Genomic DNA, 27,976 nt, shown 5'->3' with positions numbered 1-27,976 from the left:
TAAACTGTGCAGCACTAGTTGTTTATTCCAGTAACAGAAGGTAGCAGGCCTGCAGGGAGCACTTGGGTCTTGGCTGCTCATTCCAAGTTGTCCAGGAGGCAGCAGCAGCAGAGAGCAGCCCAGCACGCGGCCAGGGCCGCCAGACACCCGGTGTCGTCCGTCTTCCTTTCCTGCTCCAACGTGTACACTGGGGCGCAGGGGAGGGGCGGGGGCAGGAAGAGAGAGACCCAGTCAGAGGGGACTGTGAGCAGCACTTAGCACAATCTGTGAAGACCTGTTCGAGGTCTCCCTCTCTCTCCAGACTGTCAGCTCCGTGAAGGCGGAGCCACGCTCTCTGGTTCCCTGCTCCATGCCCGCTCCAGTGGCTGGCCCACATCAGGTAGTTTCCTGGATGTGTGAATGAAGGTGACATCTGCTCAGCAGCTGTCAGACCACTGTTTCCTGCCACCTCCCCTTCCCCAAGCTGACCATGAAACCCAACCCAGCACTTAACTCATCAAAGTGATCCAGTTTGCAGTGAGGCCTGCCCTACAGCCTGATGCGGCAGGGACTGGCTGAAAGCTTTACACATTATCTCATTTAATCCTCACAACAGCTCTGTTACTATCATTTGTAACTCTCAAACTCTGTTTGCAGGAGTATGAATTGGTAGAAACCCCTTTGTGGGGGGGCGGGGAGGGGCGGTGCATAGAACTTTGACGCAGAAAATCTGTATCTAGGGTTCTTCTACAGAAATAATTGTCCCGTTGTTCAAAAATATGTGTACATTGTGACTGCTGCTGTATCAAAATAACCCCAAACTAGCCACAACCTTGATGTCTGTCACCTGGAGACTGATTAGGTAAGCTAATGCATACCATAGAATAGAATATTAAGTGGCCATTAAAAAGAACGAGATGGTTCTTCCATGTTGCCAGTAAATTAAGCAAGGGATAAAAGGTATATAGCAGTGCATTGTTATTTTTGTACAATTAAAAGGATATATACACACACACATACACATACAGATTTATGAAAGAATGCAAGAAACAAAGGTCAGAGTGTGGGAGGGGTGGGGGCTTTTCCTCTGCTCTGCATTTTATATTTTTCTCAAATCCAGGCTTGCCGGGTTCCAAAGCCACACTCAAAGCCGCTCCTCCACTGTCACTGCCAGGGTCCTGTAGGCAGGAGGGAGGGCTGTCCAGTTTCAGCAGAGCTCGGACCTCTTCTAGCCTCTGCCACAGTGCTAGGCTAGCTCCAGGGGCTTTCTTTGAGGGCAGCTGGCAACCACTGATCTGGGCTCCCTGGTGGCCCTGGCCTCAGTCCTGGATGCCTTCCCCAGTGTCACAGTTACCTACTGACCCCCCTCGGCCCAGCTCCCCTAACCTGTGCTCCCAGTTATGTTGCTCCCTTCACGGCCCGGCCTGGCCCCGTGACCTTCAGTTTCACCCATCAGATTTGCCTTCAATGCAGTTCTGACTCCCCTCAGGCCTTGCTGACTCAGCCCTGGGCACACGCTGGGGTTCCTACTGGGCAAACCTGGCAAGCAGCAGCTGTATCAAATCACCACTCCTCCCCACAAGGAGCTCAGAGACCAGAGGGTCCTCGCGCTGGTGCAATTCCTAAGACCGAGCCCCATGAGCCAGAAACACTCCCACGCCAGGTCCCCAACAGCCCCACTTGCCACTCCTTCCCTCTCCAGCAACACGAGCTGGTGGCATTTCCCAAACCAACCCCAGCCTCTTCTCTTACTCCCCTTTGGGTTTGTGCAGGTAGTCAGAAGCCCACCGGAGCCTGGTCCTGCAGAAAGAGGGCACCGAGGAGCAGGTACAGTGAGTCTAGCCTTTGCAAACCCCTGGGGAATCCATGGTCCGCCAGGGGCCACCTTCGGGTCCCTCACCACCCCCCACCCCGGCTCCCCTCTCTCCCTCTCCATGTGAGCGCCAGCATCCTGCCCTTCTTTCTCCTCCCACTTCCTCAGCAGAGCCCCACGCTGCTGCTCTCCGCCCTACCAGCCTGTTCCCTCAGCAGCGCTGTCGGCAACGTCAGTGCCTTCGCACCTGACCCTGAAAGCAGCGTGTGCCCCAGCCCTTGGCTTTCTCTTGACCCCAGCAACAGTCACTGGGCTCATCCTCCACTCCTTCGTCCCGGAAGTATCCCCTCTCCATTTCTGCTCTGCCTCTGGGGCCCTCCAGCAGCACCCCAGAGTGCTGGGACGTGGGATACATGCCTTCTCACCAAGGCACCTGCCTGCTGCTCCCAGATTCAGCCCTCATCACCCTTTTCTTCACCATCACTGGACTGAAGTCTGTAGATCCCTACACATTCACAGGCAGAGAACACACTGTGCTCCCATTTCATAGAGGAGGCAACGGCATGAGGGAAGGCTATGTGGTCCGTCCAGAGTCAACTAGAAGGTAGCACTGACATGCCAGTTTCCTGGCTCCTCATGCGGCACACTCCCACTGTTCTACACCTACATGTCCATCGAGTCACTCCTTTGCTCAAAGACATCCAGGTTCCTCCTTCCTACAGCGCTTCCTCCGTGGCCACTTAAGACTGTTCAGTCACGCTGCATGGATCCCATGGGTCTGTATCCGGCCACGTTCAGCAACCCCGCTACTGAGCCCTACCTATAAGGGTCTTGGGCACCTCACAGCCAAATTCCCTTGCTTTTGCAAGACTCAGATCGGATCTACCTGCCCCCACGAGGGAGGCTGCTTGTCAGCAGGCACAGCCCAGCCCTGGCTCAGCGAGTGTCATACCACACTAGAGCACCGGAAGGTCTCCTGAAAGGGAGTGGGGCCAATGACTCCCCTTCATGCGTCAGGAAACCCAATTCCAGGTGCGTGCACGGTGTGAAGGCTGGTACTTGGCTAACTAATAATCCAAAGAAAAGTATTCATTCTATGGGCTGAAATTCCTTTGGGCTTCAAACACGGAGGCCTGTATTTGGTGGCCGCAGAACTCTGGTCTCTGTGGAAAGCAGGGTGAGGAGAGCTTTGCCATGAGGAGGCAGGAGCCCACTTAGGGCCGTATTCACGGAGCAGAGACAACCGCCTTGAACCCCAGTGATGCTGACGGCTGCAGCGGACAAGGTGTGCATCAGCACATCCCTCCCGCAGGCAGAGACCGCCTAGCACAGACCCAGCCCGCGCTCTGCGCCCTACCCGACAGCACACAAAAAGACAACCCAGTGCAGGGGGCACTGGCTGTGTTCTCAGAAAAGCTTGTCCCCATCTCCCCAGCCCTCCCTCCTCCTTGCTAAAGCGGCCCCAGAGGCTCCAACAACTCTTCGCAGGAACCCGAGATTCAGCAGGAGGGGTGGTGGGATGTGTAGGCAGTGGGTTGTCAGCAGAGTCTGGAGGTGGGAAGTTTGGAGAGAAGCAGGGAAGAAACCCTTCCCTACCTGATACTGCGGCCCCAATCCAGGTCACAGTTCCCAAAGACACACTGCTCCATTCTAGTGGGAGGCCCCACAATTAGAATTTAGGAACAGAGATTTTTAAAAGCCATTATCAAACTGGATTTAAATATAGGCTCATCTAACTCACTGGCCATGTAACCGTGGGCAGGTAACAACCTCTCTTAGCCTTAGCTTCCTGTGCTGTAAAATAGGAGTAATGTCAGTAATCTGTACCCCACAGGCTTGCTGGGAAAATGAAGAGATCAGGCATGCAAAACGCTAACAGCACAGTGCCTGGCACGTCAAGCGTTCAATAAATGCTCACTGTTGTTATTACTGTTATTCAAATGAGTGACTCTCAGGCAGACCCCTCCCAGGACCGACTAAAGAGCTGGCCTAAACTGGCAGAGAGAAGGGTTGGGGGGCTCACCCGGACTCAGGGGAGAAGCCTCAGAAATAAGCAAGAGGCCAGGAGGCAGAGTCACAGGCTGTTCTGGAAGCAAAGGGCCTGCAAGGTCAGCTAGCCCTTCACTGGGCAGAGGCTAACAGGTCCAGTGCAAGGGAGGGGTGTGCCCAAAGCCGCTATGAGGGGAGGGGGCAGATGAAGAGAGCCAGGCCACCTCCAGTAACGCCACAGCAGGAGGACGGACGACTGCTGGAGGGAGAACTGCCAGCAACTCCGGGCCCTGCTCTCAGCCCAACTGCCCGCGCTCTCGCTCTCGCTCTTTCTCGCTCTCGCTCGCTCTTGCTCTCTCTCGCGCTCTCTCTCTCTCTCTCTCTCTCTCTCTCTCTCTCGCTCTCTCTCTCGCTCTCTCTCTCTCTCGCTCGCTCTCTCTCTCTCTCTCTCTCTCTCTCTCTCGCTCTCGCTCTCTCTCTCTCTCTCGCTCTCTCTCGCTCTCTCTCGCTCTCGCTCTCTCTCTCGCTCGCTCTCTCTGTCTCTCTCTCTCGCTCTCGCTCGCTCTCTCTCTCGCTCTCTCTCTCGCTCGCTCTCTCTGTCTCTCTCGCTCGCTCTCGCTCGCTCTCTCTCTCTCTCTCTCTCGCTCTCTCTCTCTCTCTCTCTCGCTCGCTCTCTCTCGCTCGCTCTCTCGCTCGCTCTCGCTCGCTCTCTCGCTCTCTCTCTCGCTCTCTCTCTCGCTCTCTCCCGCTCTCTCTCTCTCTCTCCCCCCGTCAATTTTCCTTTGCCCTCAACCAACCACATGGTATCAGAGCCCAGGTTCAGGGTTGGGGAGACATGGTTACATCTTTGGGAAGTGTGACTCTGGAAACCTCAGGGAGAGCCCAGGACAGTGGACGGGAGCTGATATACTGAGCCTGGGACAGAAGAGGGACCCGGTTAGCATGGGAACAAACAGGACAAGAGCACAAGGGCTATAACCCAAGGACCAGAGACACACCTGCATCCTGACTGCCAGGCCCATGCCTAGTGACAACCCACCCACCGGCTGAAGACCTGAAGGCTCTGTGGCACTGACCCCGCAGTCCCTCCCAGACCACTTGCTTGTCCTCAGCCTTCCCGGACAGAATGTGACACCTGAGCAGAGATGCCTGCCTGCCTCCCGGATCCGGCGGTGCACCCTTAACAGCCTCTTCCTTCTCTCCCTGCCAGAGAAATGGTTCACCTGCCTCTCCTACAGGTCAGCTCCAGAAATAGCTGCCTGATTCATTAGCTCCCAGGGTTTAGGCCAGAGATCTTGCTCCAGGTTGGGTTACTATGTGAAAGGCTCTTCTTCCACACCTCACACAGATCTTTCAGATCCTCTGAGAAGCATCTAATCCGCTGTCTGGCAAACTCCTCCCTTCATCCTCCAGCATCTAAAACCAAGCCCAATAAGGCGACCATCAGGGCACTAAAACGGTGGCACAGTACTAAGCGTGTACTAATGCCATGTGCCAGAGCAGGAGAAAGCAACAGTCAGCCCCGGGAGCAGCAGAAAAGTAACAGAGGCCGCCTTCCTCCTCCTCTGCATCGCTGACAGGACAGGACCCACCACCTGGGGCTCAGTGCATCTCCTCCGAGAAGCCTTCCTGACCTGGCCCAGCCCATCAAGGATCTTTCTGACTCTGAATTGCTGCTATCACACTATCATTACAATCATCCAAAAACCTTAGTCTTAGAAATACCAAGCAGTCCTTAAGAAGAATGCAGCACCGAGACAGAGACGGGCCCAAGGGAAGTCCTTAGATGAAAAGGGGAGGCTACGTGTACAGTACATGTGGTACAGGGCCCAGAACAGAGCCTGGGGGTAAGAGCCGGAGCCTTTCCCTCTGTAGGCCGGCAATGCTTTCTTTTACTTGCGGCACTGGAAAAGATAAGAAAACAGGACTGCCTCAGAAATGGCTAGTTTATCCTCAGGGTTTCTAAGTGCTGTAACTAGACTATGAGGTCCTCAAGTGCAGGGTGCAGGTCTTCTCCCTGTGCTCCCATCTCTACTTCCTAACCTGTCTGACAAATACAGACAGGCGCTGGCCAAAGGAAGTCTCGTCCAGAGGTAGAGAGAGCCATGCATGACAGGACAGGTGAATCCATCAAAAGCCCATCATCCCCCAGATGGGGGACCTAGGGCTGGTTCTAAGCTGATGCAGGGAACACCAGTTCTTGCAGCAACTCCAAATGCCAAGGTATTTCAGAAAAGTATTTTACTTTCCTAGGAGAGAAATTATGCATAATTCTAATAACATTAAATGTTGTGTAAGAACTGGATGAAACGAAAACAGATGACAAGAACCAGCAGACCTTGGGGGTAACACCACGCCTGACCAAAGCTGCTGCGAGTAGAAGACAAGTGACCTCAACATCCTCAGTTGTCAACGGGCTCAGGGTTTCGGGTCCCAGGATGAAGCCAGGTCTGGGGACGAGACCAAAAGACCAGCCCAACTCGGGTTAGGAGGGGCAAAGTCATCAAGAGCCTGCACCCCCGCGAGCAAGCCGGGTGTAATGAGGCGCACTGCCTAGTGTCAACGCCCACCACCGAGTGACAAGGGTGCCTCCACAGTCACAAGGAAGTGGCCAGCTAAGTGTAGTCAGTGACAGGTAATATGTAAAACTGGAATTTTAACATGCTGTGAAAGCCTATCAAATATCAAAATGAAGCCTGATGTTACAAGTGACCAGTGGTGGTTATGTTGAAGTCTAAAATTAGGCAGTGAGTAAAGCTACCTTGTCGAGCCCTCAGTGGAGAAGGGTGAGTCATCAGAAACTGACCTTCAAAAGACATCCTGCTCCTGTGCTTTACAACTTGTACCCAAAAGAATTGAAAGTAGGTGCTTGAACAGGTATTTGCACACCTGTGTTCACAACAGCCAAAAGGTGGAAGCCACCCAAGTGTCCACCGATGGATGAAAGGATAAATAAAACATGTTTATACATATGATGGAATATTCTTCAGTCTAAGAAAGGAAAGAAATTTTGACATTTGCTACATGGGTGTACCTTAAAGACTTTTCGCTAAGTGAAGTAAGCCAGTCACACAAGGACAAATACCGTATGACTCCTGTTACATGAGGTACCTAGAGCTGCCAAATTCATAGAGACAGAAAGTAGAAAGGTGGTTGCCAGGGACTGGAGAGTGGATTTATTTTTTAGTGGGTAAGGAGTTCTAGTTTGGGCTGATGAACAACGTTGTGGAGATGGACGGTGGTGATGGTTGCACAACGTGAATGGACTTAATGCCACCAAACTGTACACTTAAAAGTGGTTCAAATGGTAAACCCTACATTCTTTCATCCTCCGCTTATTCATGAGGATTCCAGGCATCTCAACACCCTGCGGGGAAAGAGATATGGAAGCTGCATTTGCAGGAGGCAAAGCTCTATAGGCTGGTGGCTCAGGGACATTCTGTCCCAGCAGCTGTTTCAGTTCTCCTGGGTTGGTGGTGTGATTGATCTTGCTGTCCCCCGGGCTGCCCTTGAGGCCAGACAGCTAGACGCCCATCACAGCCATCAAAAAAAGGAGGTCTTGGGCTTCCCTGGTGGCACAGTGGTTGAGAATCCGCCTGCCGATGCAGGGGACGCGGGTTCGTGCCCCGGTCCGAGAGGATCCCACATGCCGCAGAGCGGCTGGGCCCGTGGGCCATGGCCGCTGGGCCTGTGCGTCCGGAGCCTGTGCTCCGCAACGGGAGAGGCCGCAGCGGTGAGAGGCCTGCATACCACCACCAAAAAAAAAAAAAGGAGGTCCGCTCTGTCTGCCAGGTGCCCACCTGCCCTCCAGCCCGAAGACCCCTCCAGACCGCTCCAGCCAGACCTCGCAGAGGACATGCTGCAGGAGACAGAAGCTGCTGTGGTGGCGGGTACTCTGCTCAGGCTCCCTCCCACCCCACATGCTCACTCCTCATTTCCCTGACACAGCCAACCCTGCAGGGGAGTCCGGGATGAAAGACACGGTCCCTGACTCAGGCAGCTCACAGACACCTTGGAAAGAAGAGCCAACGACCTATCTGAGGAAGTGCATGGTGACATACCATACTGGGGGGCGGGGGGACCAATATTCAACAACTAGAATCCAGAATCAGGACAGGGCCTTTCAGAATGAACTAAGGGGAGAGGAATGTCAATCCTACTACTGCCCTGTCCTTGTTTTCCTTCCTTTACAAGAAAATTTAAAGAAATGCTGGCTAGTGAGCAGCTCACCCAGAAACAGGCATCATTTTAGGTTGGCCCAGGCTGTGCTACAGCCCTGGCTTCTCCTGACTGATAGAGTCATCATGGCCTGACACCCCCTGCCCCAAGGAGGGAGTGGTGGTGATGGTGATGAACTGCACGATCTATTATTTCATACCCTGCTAAGCAGCAGGAAAGACGCTTGGAACCAGGGAATCACAGAAACAAAGCAAGGAGAGAAAAGGTAGGAGTAGAACAGAAATAGACTCAGAAGCCTCAAACTCCCACTGTCAGCGGCCCCTGAATATAAGACAACAACTGCCATGATTTTGGATGCTAAACAGAAACCAGGAAAATTATTTTTCTGGTTTCAGGCACTGGGTTACAGAAAAAAAGTGGAGAGGCTCCTTTGAAGGGAGCTGGCTCTTTGGAATGGGCCCAGATGGGCAGAGATCACCGCGGAAGTGGCTGCGGGTTCTTACAATTAGTGCCCCGGCAGAGACAGGCACAGGCTGCTCTGCCATCGGCAATATAAGCCTGACTCACATTGAGTGCCGGCCTCAGAAGCCTCATCCAGATAGGTCTTGCTGCATTTTCTAACAAGGCAAACACCACCATATCGCTTTTATTGAACACAAAACGTGTCTTTATCTTAGGTATACAGACGACAACTGGCTTCTGCACGTACCAGGTTCCTGAGTTACTGATTAACAGCCCTAGCAGGAGACACATTTATGTAAAACACCCAAGGTTGTTTTCTTCCTCCTTGGTCAAGCTTAATTTGGCAGACAGTAAAAACAGCTGTATTTTCACCTGAAGGCACCCCAGTTTAGAGCCCTGGTACACGGTGAGCTCTGAGGGAGGGACGAGACAGGAGAGCCACTCTCAGTGAGCGTGGTGAGCAGGTGATTCAAGCAAGGCACACCTGTAACGAGTGCCCCCCCCCCACCCTCTGCCCCCTAAAGCACACCTCCCACCACTTCACAGCACCAAAGGTCATCCTTATAGATCTGGAAAGAACTCTGTGTGTGTGGGGGTGGGGGGTGCCTGGGCTCTGCCAAGCAGTCCCCAGCAGTCCCTGCTGTTCTGTGTAACACCGCCACAAGCCACCCAAAAGTCAACCACCAAGGGTCCTGAAAACCACCACCACATCCACTGAGATGGGCCATTTGGCACACGTGAGGCCAGAGACTTCCCCAGGGGAGAAGGGGAGGCGAGGGCCTGGCCTGCAGGGCTGTGACTAGAACTCTGCTAGGCAGGCAGGGCTGGGGTTCAGGAAGACAACTTCCTTCCATGGTCAACTCTACTAGTTCTAGCCAGCTTGTCACTGAAGCTGAATTCAAAAACAAGTCTCCAACAGCATGACCAACCACCTTTCCAGTGAAACAGGAAGAGACAGGCTAATCCTTGCTATGAAAGGCTGAGGTGGGAAACTAGGTGAGAGTAACCTTGGAGGTGGCGAGGGTACGCAGGGAGCCTCCAACATGTCAGGAAGGACGGAAGGCAGCTGACTGCTCCCCATCCACTGAGCAGGGTTCAGCTGCCCAAAGCGGTGGATTTACAGCCCCGCCAGTTTGGAGAACGAGCGCCCCTGAGATCACAGCACAAACAGACTTCAGCCTCCTAGCAGCTCGCCAAGCAACACCGTGGAGATGAGGAGAGGTGGCTGTAGAGTCGTATCCCCCGGGGTCCGCTCTCAGTGCCACTTTGAAGGGTGACAACCTCTCCTAGCTTCAGTTTCCTCACTTGTAAGATGGGAATAGTAATAGCACCTCTTCCGTCATTGGGTTTTTGGGGACTTAATGAGTTAAGCCACATAGGCCAGTGCCCAGTATACAGCAGGCCCTTGGTTTTTGTTAGCTGCTGTTGTTACTCCCAAGACAGAGACCTGAAGGACAGAAGGCAGGACTTCCTAACTGCTGAGACACCTGGAAGCAACATGGGCATTATGTAAGGCTGCTAGCAGAGTCTGTAGACAGTTTTTCCTTCTACACAATGAACTGAGGTCATTTTGAAGAACCAACAAGTGACAGGAAATAGGGTAAAAGAGGTGTCTGTTTCCCTTAGGTACTGCCGGGCCACCTCCTGTGGATGCCAGGCTGCTGGGAGATGACCCAGGAGGGCCAGGGGCACTGCCTCCTAACGAGGCACAACCTCACAGCCGTCCCAGTGGCCTGCCCCACCACGACAGCAGCTGGAGCTGGCGACCACCAAGAATCCTCCTGCCAAACCCTCACCCTCCCTGCCCTTCTCCCAGGCCTGCACAGGGGAAAGGTCTTGCTTAGGAATTCCTTTTGCTCTCCAAGACGAATGCTGGTGACCCTTAGCTCCTGATTCTACCTGGATAAAAATGCTGAGCACGCCAGCGTCACTCACCACGCCATGCCCCTAGTCTGGCACAGGGCGCTCGGTAGGCCTGGCATATAGGGGACATGGAATGAATGAGTGAACGAATGAATGAGTGAATGAACGATTTGTCTGGCACCTTTTACCTCAGTTAGAAAAGCTGTTTCCAGCCTACCTTGTGAGCAAGCTGCAGATACAGGCTTAGCTGGCTATTCTCTGAAGCAATGGCAAAGCACTATTAAGAAAAAATATGGGGGGCTTCCCTGGTGGCGCAGTGGTTGGGAGTCCGCCTGCCGATGCAGGGGACACGGGTTCGTGCCCCGGTCCGGGAAGATCCCACATGCCGCGGAGCAGCTGGGCCCGTGAGCCATGGCCGCTGAGCCTGCGCATCCGGAGCCTGTGCTGCTCCGCAACGGGAGGGGCCACAACAGTGAGAGGCCCTCATACTGAGGAAAAAAAAAAAGAAGAAAAAGAAAAAATATGAAGACCCTGTCAGTCTTAAGTTCTTAAGGAAGGGTGTCACTCCCACTTCTGTCAGTTTAAGTCCTTCAAGAGATCTTGGCTCATCCTGAACTTTCCTGAAATGGTTGAGGGCAGTCCCTGGTATCAGGGCCATCACTCTATCCCAGAAGGGAACCATGTGACTAGGAGATCATCTTGGGAAAGAGTGAAGCAAGCAAAAGGAGCTCAGGGGCCCGAGCCTGGCTGGGCCAGGGAGAGTCGGCCCCACAGCCCCAGAAGACACTTTCTCCAGAGCAACCTCCTGAGAGCCTTTCCTTCATATCTGTAGGCCTAGGGTATGTGCCCACAGCCTTGAGGAATTCATGGTTACCCATGGCTGTCCGAGGGTACTTGGACAGGGCTTTTTTGGGGGGAGGGGACGGGGCCGGAGAATACTGATCCTTTATGAACTACCCATGATACACCTACTCTCAGAAGCAAAAGTCCATTTTTACCCATTAAGAACAACTCGAAAAGAATCTTGCACACTCCAAAATCCTCCAGGCTGACAAGGTATCCCAGGCTACCAAATGGACTCATTTCAGGGTTAAATGGAAAAGTTCAGAGGGAACCAAGACACTACCAAAAAGTAAGGCTAATGGAAATGGTTTTTTTCCCCTAAGGAAAATGCAATTGAAAAGCACTGAAATCTTTCCTAGGCTCTTCTCAATTTATGGTCTTTAAGCAGGTTGTGTCCCTGGGAAAAGGTTCTGATGCCTGGGACACCAAGAACAAAGCTCTCCACATCACCGCACACACCAAGGTGCAAGCTCTAAGGGAAATGTGTGCGCGTGTGCATGTACTTGCGCGTGTGTGGGGCGGTGGTGGGGATGCCCTTCTCTAGCTTCAGAAAGCCTCTAAGGTCTAGGAGGCTGAGGATGCGTAAGGACACCCTAGGGAGTGAGCCACCTTTTCCAACCAGGATCCTAGCTTGGACACGCAGCACACCACTGATATAATGAGAAAAAAAAACCACTGAGGCCAGCAGGGGAACAAGGAGGGAAGCAGTACTGGCCTCTCAAAACTAAAAGAGTTACAGCCCTGACGGCACACAGCAGCAAGCTTCCTGGCTGCGAGCTGATAAGGTTTTCCAGAAGAATGGATAGGAAAGTCAATATTTCCTGGAGGAGGAAGTCACTCCCTCAGGGAGCCAAGGCAAGTGTCCAACAGCAGAAGGGCAGGGCAGGCTACAAATACTGTCATGGTCCACTCACTGGCCAGTGCCAGTGGGTCTCTCAGCCCCCGCCAGACCAGCTCTCAGGGCAGGAGCTGGGTCCTCTTCATCCCTGTAGCCCCCAAGGTCCAGCCACTGCAGATGCAGGTTCACTGGGCTCAGGGGCCGAGCTCACTACACCTGGCATAGTCCACTTCGGTAAAATGCATTTCCCTTAAGCTGTCTGTGGCTCGGCTTCCTCACCTGAAATACGGAGACAGTAACACCACTGACCTCTTGGGATTGTTCTAAAGATTACATGATTAATACCTTGAAAAGCAGCACAGTGCCAGGCACAAAGTAAACATAATACATTATAAGTATTATTGCTGCTGTAAAACAAAAAAATGGCTAGAAGGAAAAGCACTGTGTATTGTAGAGTGGGGGGGAGGGGGGAAAGGGCAGGGGGGTGCTGGAGGCGCCCAGCATGAAGTCAGCAGCGTGAGACTGACAGCTGCAATGGAGACTTCACCGGAAACCACTGATTGCCACTCGCAAGACTCACATTCTACAGGACAAAGATGCAGCTGAGGGTACACGGATTGATGAATTTAAGATGAAGAAAAAAACCCAAAACACCCAACAACACTTTTACGTAGCATTTATATTAGCTGCAAATATATCTCCTGGACAGAGATGAACGTACTACTCAAATTTCAAAAAGGGCTGCATCATAAAAAACTAAACACAGACCAAAAGATTTATACAAAAATGTTAACTACCGTCTCTGGATAGCAAAAGAATGGGGATTATTTACTTTCGATAAAGAAGAGATATTCCTGTAATTTAAAAAGTAACTCCTGTAATTTAGAATGAAGCCATGTTTTTCTGTGTGAGAAGCCGGTTGCACCCCAGGAGTAGTGGCCTGGGATACAGCAGAGCTGCACTAAATCAGGGTTTGGATAAAGCCACTCTTCTGGCCCCTGACCATGCTGGGCGTGGTCCCCAGACTAGTGTCAGTGAACGCTGGGCTAAGGCCTCATCTACAGACGCCAGCCCTCGCCATCTTCATTGTCAGCATTTTAGTTATGATTGTCCTGTGTTGCGTCCCGCTTTTTGGAGCGTCTCAGCTCTGGGGAGCCACAATGTAAGCAGAATATAGATTTTTCCCCTGCGGCTAACCATACTGACCACCGGGAAGCAGGTGCCCCTGGGCGCTGGGCCACAACGGGGTTGCAGGCAGAGCCACACGGACTGTGCTCAGGCCCCGGGCCAGCCTCTCAGCACAGCTAATGCCTCACTGCTATTTGGAAGGATGCATCCTAGGGAAAGGCCCCCGCCACCCTAGGTGACCTCACTCACAGGGTGGTCCCAACACCACAGTCCTGGCTCTAATCCTAGAGACCTGACATCCCACCTGCACCTTCCAGTTTCCCTGGATGCCTTTTACCCCAAGCAGCCTTCCTTTCCTTGCCCACCAAACCAATTTCCTCATTGTTTACATCAACCTAACTTTTAAAAGCTTATGCGAGATGTGAACGAAAGGCATACGTCAAGTTTCAAGTCTGGGTAAATGCAGTACTAGAGCAGAAAACCCTGGCTGCACCTGGGGGCAAGTGGTCTGGGAGTAGGGTAGGACTTCAAACACCCCTGTTTCCTGGGCCAGCCCGGTCCAGCCAACTGAGCACACTTCCCTGGCCAGCTGAGTAAACTGGATCTGCAAAGAGCAGCTGCCCTTTCATACTCCATTACCCCTGAGCGCTGGGCAGGCCAAGGCTTTTGAAAAGGCAAAAGAGAGTGTTTTACATGAAGCATTTGACCAAAACAAATTGTGTCTCTATATCCAAGAAGATGGAAAAACCCATCTTTAGGAGACTACGGTCCCCCAGTGTCCTCGGGACCAGACTGTCTTCATGTGACGCCAGTTCCCAGACCTAGTGCAGTCACAGGGCGGGGCCCAGGGGACAGGCGAATGGGACTTCATCTAAGCGCGGGCCTAGCTAAGCAGATCCATCAAGTTAAAGCCTGAGGTCACAAATACGGGGAATGAGAATCAAAACTGGTGCCAAGAGCCCAGTTCACTCACTAAAGGCCAATCGCATCTGCTTTGGTGAAAAGAAAGGAAAAGAGTTGCAACTGAGTGTCCCAGAGAGCACACATCATACTCAGAGAGTCCACCTCTTCACTGCTGTTAACAATGCACGTTATTAATATTGTATATATAATATAAAATATTATATGTAAATATTATTAATATTTTGAAGTATTTCAAGGGTATTTCCTAATGGAATGCAAATGAGCATGAAAGTTAAGAATACAATTTGAACCAGACAGACCTCGGTTCAATTCATGGCTCAGTGAGTTACTCTTTGACTTTAGGCCAGTTAATTCACCTCTCTGAACCTGTGTCCTCATCTCTGATAGGAAACCACCAAGACCACTGTATGGATTAAAAATAATGTACATAAAGCATCTGAACAAGATCTAATTAGAAACAGTAACATTTATTTAGTGCTTGGCACTAAATTACACAAGGCATTTCACAATTGTTGAAGGAGTGAGTGGTGAGATTCCAAGGAAGAAAGGAAGGCAAAGTTAAAAAACAAACAAACAAACAAAAAACCTTCTACTCATTCATGGGAGGTCCCATGACACATGGAAGCATGTCAGGCTCTGGGTCAGACACCTGGGGAACCATGGGCAAGACATTACAGCCTCTCTAAGACTCAGGTTCCACATGTGTAAGATCTGGGATAACACCACTTACCTGGAAGGACTATTGCAAGAATTGAAGCCATGTCCATAAAGCTCTCAGCCCAGAGCTGGGCACCTCACTAGGTGCTCAATAAATGGTAGTCACTGAGGAGCACAGGCTTTGTGGTTAGATTGGTGGGTTTGAATCTCAGCTCTACCACCTCCTAGCTGTAAGACCACGAACAAGTTTCACGCTTTCTCTGCTTCAGTTCCTTCATCTATCTACATGACGGGGAGGAGAAAAGATCTACCTCAGAGGGTTGTTCTCAGGACTAAATGAGTTAACACATAAAAGTGCCTCACACACCGTAACCACTTGATAATTATTAGCTCTTTTACTTAACTATTATTTATTAACTATTCAACAATTAATAATTAATATGTTCAAAAACTTAGACCACTGGCTTTAAACTCTTCTTGCTCTCCTGGTTTTAATCTAGGAATTGGTATCAAACACCCAGATTCTCCCGTCCCACCTGCAGAGAGGCTCAGAAACAAAGCCTGTCTGTCCAGTAAGAGGTCAAGAGGGAATTCTTTATAGCTCCAAGTTCCCGGAGCCTTCGTCCTGGGCAGGCCACCAGAAAAAGTCATGCATTTTTCAGCTTCTGATGAAGCTGATTAGGAAGGACTCTTCCTCCACTGGGCTCAAAAGCCCAACGTACAGTTTTCATTATGAAGACTCTATCACAATGATTCTCAAAGGCAGGTTCTGGGCCCCTAGGGAAAATCTGGTAATGTCTGGACAACATTTTTGGTTGTCATAACTGAGCAGATACCACTGGCATTTAGTGGGAAGAGGCCAGAGATGCTGCTAAGCATTGTACAATGCACAGGACAGCACCCCACTCCCCCCGGCCAAAATTATCCGGTCCAAATGTCAATGTGCTGAGGTTGAGAAACCCTGCCTTATAGGAAATTTGCTTATGACAAAGTAAGTTGGGGGGAAAACAGAATTCACAATGGAATCTACACTACAATGGCAGCCAGGTGCAAATGACACGTGCACTTAAGCAAGAACTGCCTAGGAAATAACACAAAAAAGATTTGAGATGATGGGGTATCTGGACTATGAATGGGAAAACTTTTTTTTTTTCTGTGAGAGTTGTTACTATGTTTAGGGACCAGAACACTCAGTGGAGGCAAAAATGACCCAAAGCTGCATCTCTCAGTTCTGATAATTCACATACCTGTGACTGCCAGTATTGCAACAGTGCTCCACAGTGAATATTCTGCTCAGAACCCAGACCAAAAAATGAATAATGTGAGGGAGTGAAAAGTAGTGCAAAGCAGTCTTTTCTGAAAACTCAAACCCAGAGTTTAACACTTGAAAAAGCTTATTCCAGAAACTCACCCTGTCTTTTCTCCTGCATATCTTTATTTTTTTAAACTTTTTATTTTATACTGGAGTATAGTTAGTTAACAATGTTGTGTTAGTTTCAGGTGTACAACAAAGTGATTCAGTTATACATATATCTCTTCTTTTGCAAATTTTTTCCCCAACCAGGTTGTTATAAAATATTGAGCAGTTCCCTGTGTTATTCTTAAACTTCTCATCTTCAATCACTCGACAAGTAGTTACTGGGGAATCAAGTGGCCAGTGAAATTAGACAAGGTCTCTACTATCAGGACGCTCTCAGACAGTAGTGGAGACCACAATTCTCTAACTAGAGCCAAGGCTGTAAAATTACAAACCCAGAGAGTACTATGAAGGACAGAAGCTGACCCAGACCGGGGTGGGGGTAAGGTATCACTCAGCATCGCTGAAGTGACACAGGAGTGAAATGGGAAGGATTAATAGGTTACTTGTACTGAGTCAAGAGAGGTATGAATTTTCCAAGCCATACAGAGGAAATACCGTTTGCAAAAGCCATACGGGAGGAGAGGCCCGGTGAGGCTGAGGAATTGAAACAGAATCTGCTGGCAAGGCTAGATCATGAAGGACCTCTCAAGACCTTTTGGAATGTTGGTCTTTATTCTAAAAATAATAGAAAACCATTAAGGAGGGCAAAAGAAACGTTTGAGCCCTTAACTTGTATAGGTTCTACTCTGGCACGCCCAAGCATTAGGTGAGGAACTGCTTCCACCAAAACTTTTTTATCCTCAGGTAAATCAAAACCTCTTGCCTATCACATAGAAACCCAGGCTGGTAGCAAAGCCTCCACTAAATGGAAGCCAGTAGACCACGACAAAAAGTAAGAAGGAGCAGTTTCCCCTCCAAAGCAAGAATCAGCAAGCTCTAAGTCTGATGGGCCAGGAAGGTCCCTGCCTTCCCTGAGATAGCGAAAGGGGGGCCCTGCAGTGCTGAGAGAAACAGCTGGGGTCAGAGCCCTTATCAAGAGCCACACATCCCAGAGGGACCCTATAAGCAGCCTGCCTTCTCCTAGTTGAGGGGCCAAGTTCAGGCTGGATCAGACCACTGGCAACCATCCCATTTGCCCCCAGTTTCTGCACCTTCATCTAGATAGGCCCTGAGGTTTCATGCTTTCTGTAGATCTTTCTGGAAGCACTACTAACTACCAGCTACTGTGCTAGGTCTGGGAACCATACTGTCTCCCTCTCATATCCCTTCCTTGCTCATCTTCCTCTTCTTCCTCCCTTTCTAGAGACCTCTCTCCTTGTGGCCACTGGGTCTGTCTCTCTTCTCATAGCAAAGAGTCTATGTGACCAGACCTACTTGCTGAGTCAGAAACCACAGGTTTCCTGATTCTTACAGGGCTGGCTGAAGTTTTAAAGATGCTGGCCCAAGCCCATGTGAGACCTAAGGGCACTTTTCCAAGGAGTTCCATGAAAATGCCCTTTGGGCACTAGAAGATTCAACTGAACGTCCCAGAAAGTGTGCTAAGAGATGCAAGAGGAAGGACGAAGGTTAAATGAATTAACTGAACAAAGATAAAGTGAGGATAAGATATAAAGAAATATTTCGCAAGACAGTCAACTCTTGCCATGAAGAAGGCAGAGATCAGGATAAACCAGGAGACCAAGAAGGAAGCAGCACAAGGTAGGCCAAGCTCGGACCTCGGCCAGACTGGAAGGCAGCAACAGGGCAGAGCCCTCGGGCGCTGGCACCTCTCCTGGTGGTGGAGCCTCTGGGGCACCGTCATAGAGAACAGGCTCTCAGGTCACACATGGTGTTAGAATGTTTGCTCACCATTTACTAGCTCTGACCTTGGGCAAACTCTTCTTTACTACGACCAACCTCATAGAGCTGTCACGCTAATTAAATGCTGATGGATATACAGTGTTCAGCACCAGGCGTGACACAGCAAAAACTCAGTCAGTAGCAGCTCCTTAGAGCCACTCCCAGGATTCTGTACAGAGGAGATGAGGAGGAACAGGAACCCAAGGTAAGGCTGGAAGTAGAATGCTGCAAAGACACCTGTGCAGGCAGAGGACATTGGGGGAGCGGACACTCAGTCAGTCAGCACATACTTGGAACTGAGTAGTGAACATGACATACAGAAGTCCCTGCCTTCAAGGAGCTTACTTTCCAGCAGGAGGAGAAAGGCAGCCAAGGGACATGTGAACAATGTGTTGGGAAGAGAAAAGAGGTGGGCATAGCAGGGAGAGTGTGCCAGGCTGGGGTGCTTGGCTAAATGGGGAAGAGGGAGAGGGAAAGTGGATGGAAGGCCTCTCTGACTAGGTGACAGCTGAGCAAGAACCACGAGGACACAAGCCAAGTCGATTTTGGAGGAGAGGGAAAGGGAGTGTCAAATACCAAGGTCGGGGTGGGAATGGGGCGGCCTGTGAAGGTGGAGCAGTGCATGGGGGCAGCCCGCTCACGGAGGGCCAGGCTGGTCACCCTAAGGGACTGGCCTTTACTCTGAGTGATAAGGGAAGCTTCTAGAGGGTCTGGGGAGAAAACAGACAGCAGGGGGCAAGAGCAGGAGGAGGGAGACCAGTTATAAGGCTACAAACTGCAGATGACATGACTTTGTCCGTCCCACAGTTGCCGCAGGCGGGTGGGGATTCTCAGGGCAGATCAGGAATGACCCTCAGCAACTGGCTTCCCCACCTTTCCCCTGAGGGCTTCCTGTCTTCACCACCCCCACCCAACCACAAGCAAAAATTCAGAAAAGTGGTGTGGGCCAAGGGAGGGTGCTAAGTCCCTCGTTGCCCATACACTCTACATGGTATATGACTTTGTTTACGCTTCGCCACAGTCCTACAATACCAGTTTTACAGATAAGGAAACAGAAGCTCAGGGAACTGGAGAAACTCCACCTAGATTCCTAAGCCAATGCGGCTTTAGGTGGCACCAGGCAGTGTCCTTGCTGAGACATTCTGTCATCTGATGCCTGGCAGAGAAAGAAGGTACTGAGCTGGACTTTATCCATGCTGAAAAGTCTTCTCAGGGCAATGACGATGCCTGATCGGAGTTTCTGATGAAAAAAAAGCATAAAAGGCTCAAACAAGCCAAGCTGTAATTCCAGACCTCAAGCCAGTTAACCAGAGATGCCAGACCATTAAACTCCTTTCTCGTTTATCCCTGTGCTGAGGGATGAGAGCAGGTGTCAGACACCAAAGGGAGTGTGCAGGGGCACCATGCCATATTACCAGCCGGCACTCTGACTGTGGACTGAGGAAAGGCCGCTCACAGCTTCTTGCTGGTTGGCCAGTGACCCGGCAGGGCTCTCCTGTAACAGGTGCTCCCCTTTTGCTTCTTCAAATTACAAACAGCAAGAACAGGGGCACTTTTTTACAGGCTGAGAAATCCGGTTCAAAGGCCAATCAGGCTTCTGAACTCCATGGGGGCATCCCAAGGACTCTGCTGAAGCAGAATTCATTTTATTTTACATCGATACATTGTCAGATATCGGTCCTAACCCAGAAGAATATGAATAAAACCGCAGTATATGGACTCACAAGCGTTAAATAGCAAGGGAAGGGGCTCAAAGGGAAAGGGGACCAGACGCGGAGCATGAATTCACAACCACCTTTCGAACTGGTGATATCTCCATCCATCCAGCAAATATTTACTGAGCATATACCACATGTCAGCACTGTTCTAGGTTCTGTGGAAGCAGAGATGAAGGAGAGAAAAAAATCACCTTCAGGAAGCTTACAAGGGGAGGCAGGCACACTCAGAGATCAGGGAGGTTAAACAATCTGCCCAGGTCCTCGTGTTAATAAGGGGATTTGAACCCAGATTTTATCACACTCCACTTCACCTGTCTACTAGGCAAGTGGCACCCTCTTATAACTACCAGGTTTTTGTGTTTGTTTCGGTGGCTGGGGTGCAAGGCGGAGGGAGGAGGCGGAGGGAAGGTGTCTGGGAATTGCTGTGGAATCAGTGCTGGATCGCAGCAGCAGGCCATAAAGAAGACATGCATTTAGCTTGGAATCAGGACTTACATCCTAGTCAAAACTCGTGGACCCTGGGCAAGTCACTAAACCTCACTGTACTTCAGTTTTAGTATCTCTAAAAAGAGGGATTCGGCCTAGCAAGGAATGGTAAAATGGCCTCATCTTACCTAACAATTCAAGCCTCACTCATAGTGGCTGCCTAGGATCCTTCGGTAAGGAGGATTCTGAAGCCAAATTTGGGGCTGAGCAGCTAGAGCCAGAATCGATGAGTGATGTCTTCCATGAGCTCAGAAGGGTAATCATCTGAGAACTCTAAGATTTCCAATGATTTGAGGTATCTGAGTGGGAGCCATTTCAATTTTGCTGAGAGAATTTCTTTCTTTTTTTTTCTAAACATCTTTATTGGAGTATAATTGCTTTACAATGGGGTGTTAGTTTCTGCTTTATAACAAAGTGAATCATCTATACATATACATATATCACCATATCTCTTCCCTCTTGCATCTCCCTCCCTCCCACCCTCCCTATCCCACCCCTCTAGGTGGTCACAAAGCACCGAGCTGATCTCCCTGTGCTATGTGGCTGCTTCCCACTAGCTATCTATTTTACATTTGGTAGTGTATATAAGTCCATACCACTTGGTGAGAGAATTTAAAAACCTCGGACTTCCTGACTTTCTAACCAATTCACAGAATTTTCCTTAAAAAGACAGATGGCCTATCTTCTGACCTAAGACTGGAGATACTGTTGTGTTTAATTTTCACTTTAAACAGTTTTTTTACTATGTATGGCATATTCATAAGAACCTAGAGTTTTGTTATTTAGAATGCTTCACTGAACATGAGCTCACCCATCACCACTGGGACTTGGGGGTAGAGTTTCTGAAGATCTCCCCACCCATGTGCCATTTTGCACTGTGGCTTTGTCACCCACCCATCAAGAGTAAAGTCCATTTCCCCTCCCCTTGAATCTCTGCTAGCTAGACCTGTGGCTGCTTTGACAGAGAGTGTGGTGGAAGTGATGTGCTGAGACTTCTGAGCCTGGGCAGTAAAAAAGCCAGGGAGATCATTACCTTGTAGTTGCAGAAGATTTGGGGAAATCTGGGTGAAAGGTATACAGAATTGTTTGTACTATTTCTGCAAAGCTTTTGTAAGTCTGGAATTTTTTCAAAATTAGAAGTTAATTGAAAAGTTTTGTTCGTTTGTTTTTTAAAGGAAGGCCTGGCAGCTGCCACTTTTGCACTCTAATGCCTAAGGAGCCCAGACCTCCTGAGGCTGTCACACTGTGAGGCCCAAGTCAGCCACACTGAGAGGCCACGTGGAAGGAGGGAGAGGGTGAAAAGGGATACTGGATTTTTTTTTTTTTTTTTGCATTCAAAAGAACAATTTCTTGTTATGATGAACCAGAAGTACAAGATTTCACTGAAACTGAAACAGTTGACAGAATACGACTGAACTTAAATTAACTTCATGGGAAACAAGAGGGTCAAACCAAGCCAGTAAGAGTGGAAAAGCCCAAGCCTGGACGGGACACACATAAGCATAGTAGCTTCTCAGCATGGGCATCATGTGACCCCTCCCAGCAGTGAGACAGCCAGCAGTCATGCTCCCATCCCTGTCTCCCTTCCAAAGCATCTGCCAAACCAAACAGCTTCTTCCTCTGTATTATTGGTGTAAGCCAACCCAATAGTGCCCCTTTAGACAGCTATAAATATGAAAGCCAAGAAGGAAAGTTTGTAAATCCCATTCAAGGGTAGAAAGTACACATACTCAACACAGCACACTGGTTATCTCCTATGTTCCAGGCCCAGGGAGCAGAGATGAATCTTTCCTGCCAAGTCCTGCCCAAATTATAGAATCTCTAATGCCAAGATTTGGGGTGATTTACTACATAGCAATAGATAACCAAAACATACGTCAAGCTTCCACCTGTGGCAAAAAGCCTTAAGTTCTGGTTTGGCAAGACCTGGCTATCCAAATGGGTCTTTGAACCCAATCCTTGGGCTGACACATGCTCCTTGTCTAAGTGCTTTTGTATCCCGAGCTGCTTTTTATACAGCATCCCTACTCTTATTTCAGTAAGAAATCTCCCCACATATCTAAGAATATTAGAAGATTTCCCCCCTTTTTTTGTAGTAGGGTTTTTGCTCCTTGTGTTACCTCTGTTCCCTCAGTGTTCCTTTTTTCTGTCTGTTTTGGTGACCATCTATCATCTGGGGCCTTTACTCAGGTCTCTGACGATCCTCTGTTGTTGGCTAATATTTAAGGCTGAGATTCTGACACTTGCAATCTCAAGAGTCTTGACCAACACAAATGGTGGAAGCTTAAACTAAAATAGTATGAGCAAGGTTGACTGGAGTCAGACATTAAAGAGGTAAATTAGAGAGAACATGAAACCTAACTGAATTTGGAGAGAGGAGATGCTTTGAGGGAAGTCTGTATGGGGTGCAGCTGAAGCACCTAGGAGTGGTAAATTCTATGGGAGGTGTGGGATACAGGAGGGAAAGCTTCACAGAAGTGCTGATATTCTGTTTGATCTCTCTGTACAGTTGGGTAGAGTGGGAAGGAGGAGTAGGGAGTGAAGGGAGCAGCATGGCTGGTTAGAGGCCATCCTCGATGGTGACATCCTTAACTTCAAGCCGAGGTAGTTACTGGATGAGACATCTGGTGGTCTTAGAAGGGGATGGGTATAATTTGCACATGGGAGAGAGGTGAATTGTTAAAAGGAAAGATTGGAGCGTGGTGGACTGTCTGCCAAGATGGCCACCAATGATTCTTCTCACTCTGTATTCACATGCTGTTCCTCTTAGTGAGATGGAATCTATTTTACACCAATGTTTATAACAGCCATTATTTATTATTCAAAATAGCTCAAAATCAGATACCCAAATGTCCATCAACTAATGAACAGATGAATAAAATATGAACAGATAAATAAAATATGGTATATCCATACAATAAAATATTTAGCAAAGGAATGGAACACTGATAGTTGCTACAACATGGATGAACCTTGAAAACATTACACTAAGTGAAAGAAGCCAGTCATAAAAGAGCGCATACTACATGATTCCATTTATAAGAAAAGTTCAACACAGGCAAATCAATAGAGACAGAAGGTAGATTCATGTAGGAGGAGAGTTAAGGAAATCAGGAGTGATTGACAAAGGGTTTTCTTTTCAGGGTGATGAAAATCTTCTGGAATTAGACAGTGCTGATGGTCATACAACTCTGAATACACCAAAACCCACTGGATTGGACACTTTAAATGGGAGAATTGTATGGTATGTGAATTGTATCTCAATAAACCTGTTGCCAAAAAAGCAGGAGTCGGGGGAGATGGCATCTATTTCCCCTCCTGCTGAATCTGGCCAGCCTTTGAGCAACAGAATACAGGGTACGTGAGGTGGTGCCAGCTCTGGGCCTAGCCATTAAAAGCCTGGCAGCTGCTACTATCACACTCTTGGAAGCTAGTTGCCGTGGAAAGGGAGATGTGTAGAGAGAGGCCTCATGGAGCTAAACCCAGGCCTTCGTCACATGAGTGAGGCAGTCTTGGACATTTCAGCTCCAGCCGAGCTGACAGCTGGATTAAGTCACACAAGTGACCCCAGGAGAGATCCAACTCACGGAATCATGAGAAATAATAAATCACTGTTGTTTTAGGCCACTGAGTTTCAGGGTGGTATGTTATACAATAAATAATTAAATCACAACCTCTCTGAGCCTCAGATTCCACCTCTATAACATGGGACTAATGCTTCAGAGTCATTATGAAGATTACCTGAAGCTAATGCTAGTGCAAGAAATACTAGTTGGTATAGTTGTTATTATTATTAAAAATCTCCCCAGGAGACCCTTGACATATTGCAGGTGTGCTCCCTGGGAAGCATCATTCCCACAAGCACCTGCTGCTTCCAATCACATGGTTTCCAGAAAGCTGGTTTCCTGAGAAAAACAAAGGCTTAAAAAAAAATACAGGGGCTTCCCTGGTGGGGTAGCAGTTGAGAGTCCGCCTGCCAATGCAGGGGACATGGGTTCGAGCCCTGGTCCAGGAGGATCCCATGGGCCGCGAAGCAACTGAGCCCATGCGCCACAGCTGCTGAGCCTGCGCTCTGGAGCCCACGAGCCACAAGTGCTGAGCCTGCGTGCCACAACTACTGAGGCCCGTGCTACTGGAGCCTGTGCTCCGCAGTGGGAGAAGCCACCGCAATGAGAAGCCTGCGCACCACAATGAAGAGTAGCCCCTGCTCGCCACAACGAGAGAAAGCCCACGCACAGCAATGAAGACCCAATGCCACGAAAAATAAATAAATAAAATTTTAAAAATACAATATCTGAAAAAATGAAATTTGAACTAAAAAATAGACTACCAAAGAAGGTTCTGCTTAGATTAGCCATCTACCCACCGACCTGTCCATTCAACACTTTATTAAACCCTTACTAATTACCAGACAACAATTAAGAGTAGCTAAGACCCTAAAACAAATAATTTCCACCTAGGTAGCTATTAACAGAAGGGACTACACACATGAACTTCAGCTGAGAGATGGCATATGCAGTAGTAGATACATCTAAAATCATCCTGCTAGAGAAAAAAAACCCTTCAATTTCTGCAGAGAGCTCAAACACACATGCTTGGAATACGGGCCTCAAGAATGAGTCTGACTGGGGATCCCAGGAGCAATAATACAAAGAGAAAGAAATGAAAGGGGTCCCTAAAAAGCACATCCTTTAGTGAGGGGGGGGTCAGAGGGTCGCACTCACAGAACCTGGACCCCAGGTTGAGAGAACTTGACCACCTGGCATCCCTTGCCATACCTGGTATAGAACAGGTCTGGGAAATTAACAATGCACAGGCTGAAGACAGAGAGAGAAATCCTGTAGAAAAGGATGTTAAACAGCTTTCAACTGCATTTATGAAATCACTGATAAATTGATAACACTGAAATAAAAAAGCCTTTTAATCCTAAGAAGAATTAAGATTTTTTTTTTTCTCAAAAATGCCGATGTGATACTTAAATTACACCAAAGGTAAGAAAGAGGGCCAAACCTGTGAGTATTTTCTGCATGAGGGGACAAGGTCCACCGAGCCCAGGAAGCACTTATTCTAGACAAGCTCTATAATGTTCCAAATCCAATGAACGGTAGTTACAGTCAGTATAAACAATACAGGCCCAGAAATGGCCTACAAACCATACACCAGGAGGGCTATGGGTGAAAGACACAACCTAGGGAGGCACTGGGCTGAATCTATTGTTTAATACAAATGCTGGGCTTTTTTTTTCATTGACATATAACATATACTAAAGTGCACAAATATTAAGTGTGTGGCTTGAAAATGTTTATACCCAGATTAAGATAAAAGAATACCTAGATTAAGATAAAAGAATACTCCTAGGACTTTCCTGGTGGCACAGTGGTTAAGAATCCGCCTGCCAATGTAGGGGACACGGGTTTGAGCCCTGGTCCAGGAAGATCCCTCATGCCGCAGAGCAACTAAGCCCGTGCACCACAACTACTGAGCCTGTGCCTCTAGAGCCCACGAGCCACAACTACTGAAGCCCGCGCATCTAGAGCCTGCGCTCAACAAGAGAAGCCACTGCAGTGAGAAGCCCGCACACTGCAATGAAGAGTAGCCACCACTCGCCACAACTAGCGAAAACCCGCACACAGTAATGAAGACCCAACGCAGCCAAAAACAAAAAACAAAAAAACCTCCTAATACCCCGGAAGTTTCCCTGTGTCCTTCCTAGTCAATAACAAACCCTACCCTAGCCTCCGACACCACAGCCAGGAGTAAGCACTATTTTGATCTCCATCACCATAGATTAGTTTGGCTTAATCTTGAAATGCACATAAACGGAATCATATATCACGTGGTCTTTTCAGTCGGCCTTCTTTCATTCATCACAGGGTTACCTTGTTTTGAAGCAGAAACCCCAGAAACTGAGATTTATTTTCAGGAAATCCCCCTCTGATGTCATAGATCTGTATGCCAACTGCTCTGATTTATACTGGTTGTATTTCCTGCAGTCCTCCAAGCATGTTATAACAATTTACAACAAAACAGAACCTTGGACTGTAAAAGTTTTCTTTCAAGATAAACTAAATCTTTTAAAGGTATTCAAATCTATTCAATCTCAGTACAGCCCCTGACTTGACACCATAAAAGTAAAATCTTTCCCGTATTGAGCGCAAAATTCCTCTTAAACCTATTTTTCTTCCTTGGCATCCACCCATTGTAAAGAACCCTCAAATTCTGAAATAAAATGAACTGTCACTTCCGTTACTACTTTTGATTAGTAAGGGGTTAAACTATAGGAAAATCTCTGAGGCAGCCTAAGGCCCTAAATTCAGACAAATGTGTCAGGTCAGAAAGACAGGAAAGGGACAACAGTACAGCAATAAGATACAGGTACAGATTCCACAGTCAAACTTTCAGGATTCAAATCTGGGGTCTGCCATTTCTAGCTGGGTGGCCTTGGGCAAGTCGTTACTCCACTCTGTGTCTCAATTACTTCACTGTAAAATGGGAATAACCTCATAAGACTGTTGCAAGGATTAAATGTGAATGTATATAAAGCTCTTAGGAGAGCACCTGGCACATAATAAGCAGTCCGTAAGAATGAGCTATATTCAAAAGCTGAAAGCTCTAAGAGAGCAACTATTCTGCAAACCAAAAGGTTATAAAATAGTCATAACAGTCACCAAGACATGTAGCACAGTGCTTCTCAAGATGTTTCCTTCCTAACCCTTCACAGACTGCTACTTTTTGTAAAATGCAAGATTCCATGCTCGAATGTCACAGCAATGTCAAATTGCTCTCAAAGTTTTAAAATTTTTATTCTCACTTTCTGTATTTATCTCATTGCAGCCTGATAGCTGCTCATGGACTGGCACTTGTCTGCACAGTAAACTTTGAGTAGCACTGTTCCAGCACACAAGAAGGACTCATAAGCCTGCTGACAACTCAGCTAGCAGGTTAAACAGAATTATGAAAACATATTAGTAAAGCAAACCAACCCCAATAGCAGGGGCAAGAGGATGACTTGAGGGTCAACAAGTTGAGAGATAAAACAACCCCAACAGGCTAAACCTGAAAAGCAAAACTGGCTGCCAGAGCAAGAATCCAACTGGTACTTTGCCCCCTCTCAGTGCTCGAGGAGATGCCTTCAGAAAACATGTCGGCCAGGAAGTCATCAGCCCCACAGGAGACAAGAGAAAGGAGGCAGAATTGATTCAGCCCTCCCAAGAAAGAAGTCCTTCTCAGGAGTTAGAAGCCACCCTAAGCAGTCACCAAGCTTTGGAAATGTCAACCATGGCAAACAAAGGCCAGAGTTTCTTCTCTGCCAAAGAAAACATGCAAACATTTCCGTTGGTGACGTTGGACTACACACAATGCACACCCATGTAATACACATACAGTCGTCCCTCGGTATCCACGGAGGACTGGTTTCAGGACCCACATGATACCAAAATCTGCGGTGGCGCAAGTCCCTTATATATAAATACCTTATATGAAAGGTATTTGCATATAACCTACGCACATTCTCCTATATACTTTAAATCATTTCTAGATTATTTATAATACGTAACACAATGTAAATGTCATTTAAATAGTTGTAAATACAACATGAATGTTATGTAAGTAGTTTCTGGAGCACAGTAAGTTCAAGTTTTGCTTTTTAGGACTTTCTGGAATTTTTTTCCCCCAAATATTTTCAATCTGGTGGTTGGTTGAATCAGTGGGTGCGGAACCTGCAGATATGGAGGACCAACTGTATACATGCCCCATTCACATCACAGTACCTGTGGTTTTAGGAGGCTCCTGAGGTCCGCCTTGCCAGCCATACTGTGGGTATCCTTGGTAGGGGTACCCCTGAGGAGGTGGGTAGGGTCCCCCCACGGGTCCTGGAGGGTAGACCTCAGGCCCCATCG

At 48.6% G+C, this 27,976-nt stretch overlaps 1 non-coding gene across 1 annotated transcript; it reads right to left on the bottom strand.

The window, feature by feature from the left end:
• On the bottom strand, positions 1-27,938 carry LOC131755118 (uncharacterized). Its single transcript, XR_010840250.1, has 2 exons — positions 27,848-27,938; positions 1-187 (listed from the first exon to the last, which is right to left on the bottom strand). It is a non-coding gene; the product is annotated as an uncharacterized protein (transcript).
• Positions 27,939-27,976: the final 38 nt, after the last annotated feature.

Source organism: Kogia breviceps, chromosome 4 (genome assembly GCF_026419965.1).
Source record: "Kogia breviceps isolate mKogBre1 chromosome 4, mKogBre1 haplotype 1, whole genome shotgun sequence".
Classification (NCBI taxonomy): domain Eukaryota; kingdom Metazoa; phylum Chordata; class Mammalia; order Artiodactyla; family Physeteridae; genus Kogia; species Kogia breviceps.
The sequence above is the reverse complement of the archived record's forward strand: the minus strand, read 5'-3'. Positions and strand labels throughout refer to the sequence as shown.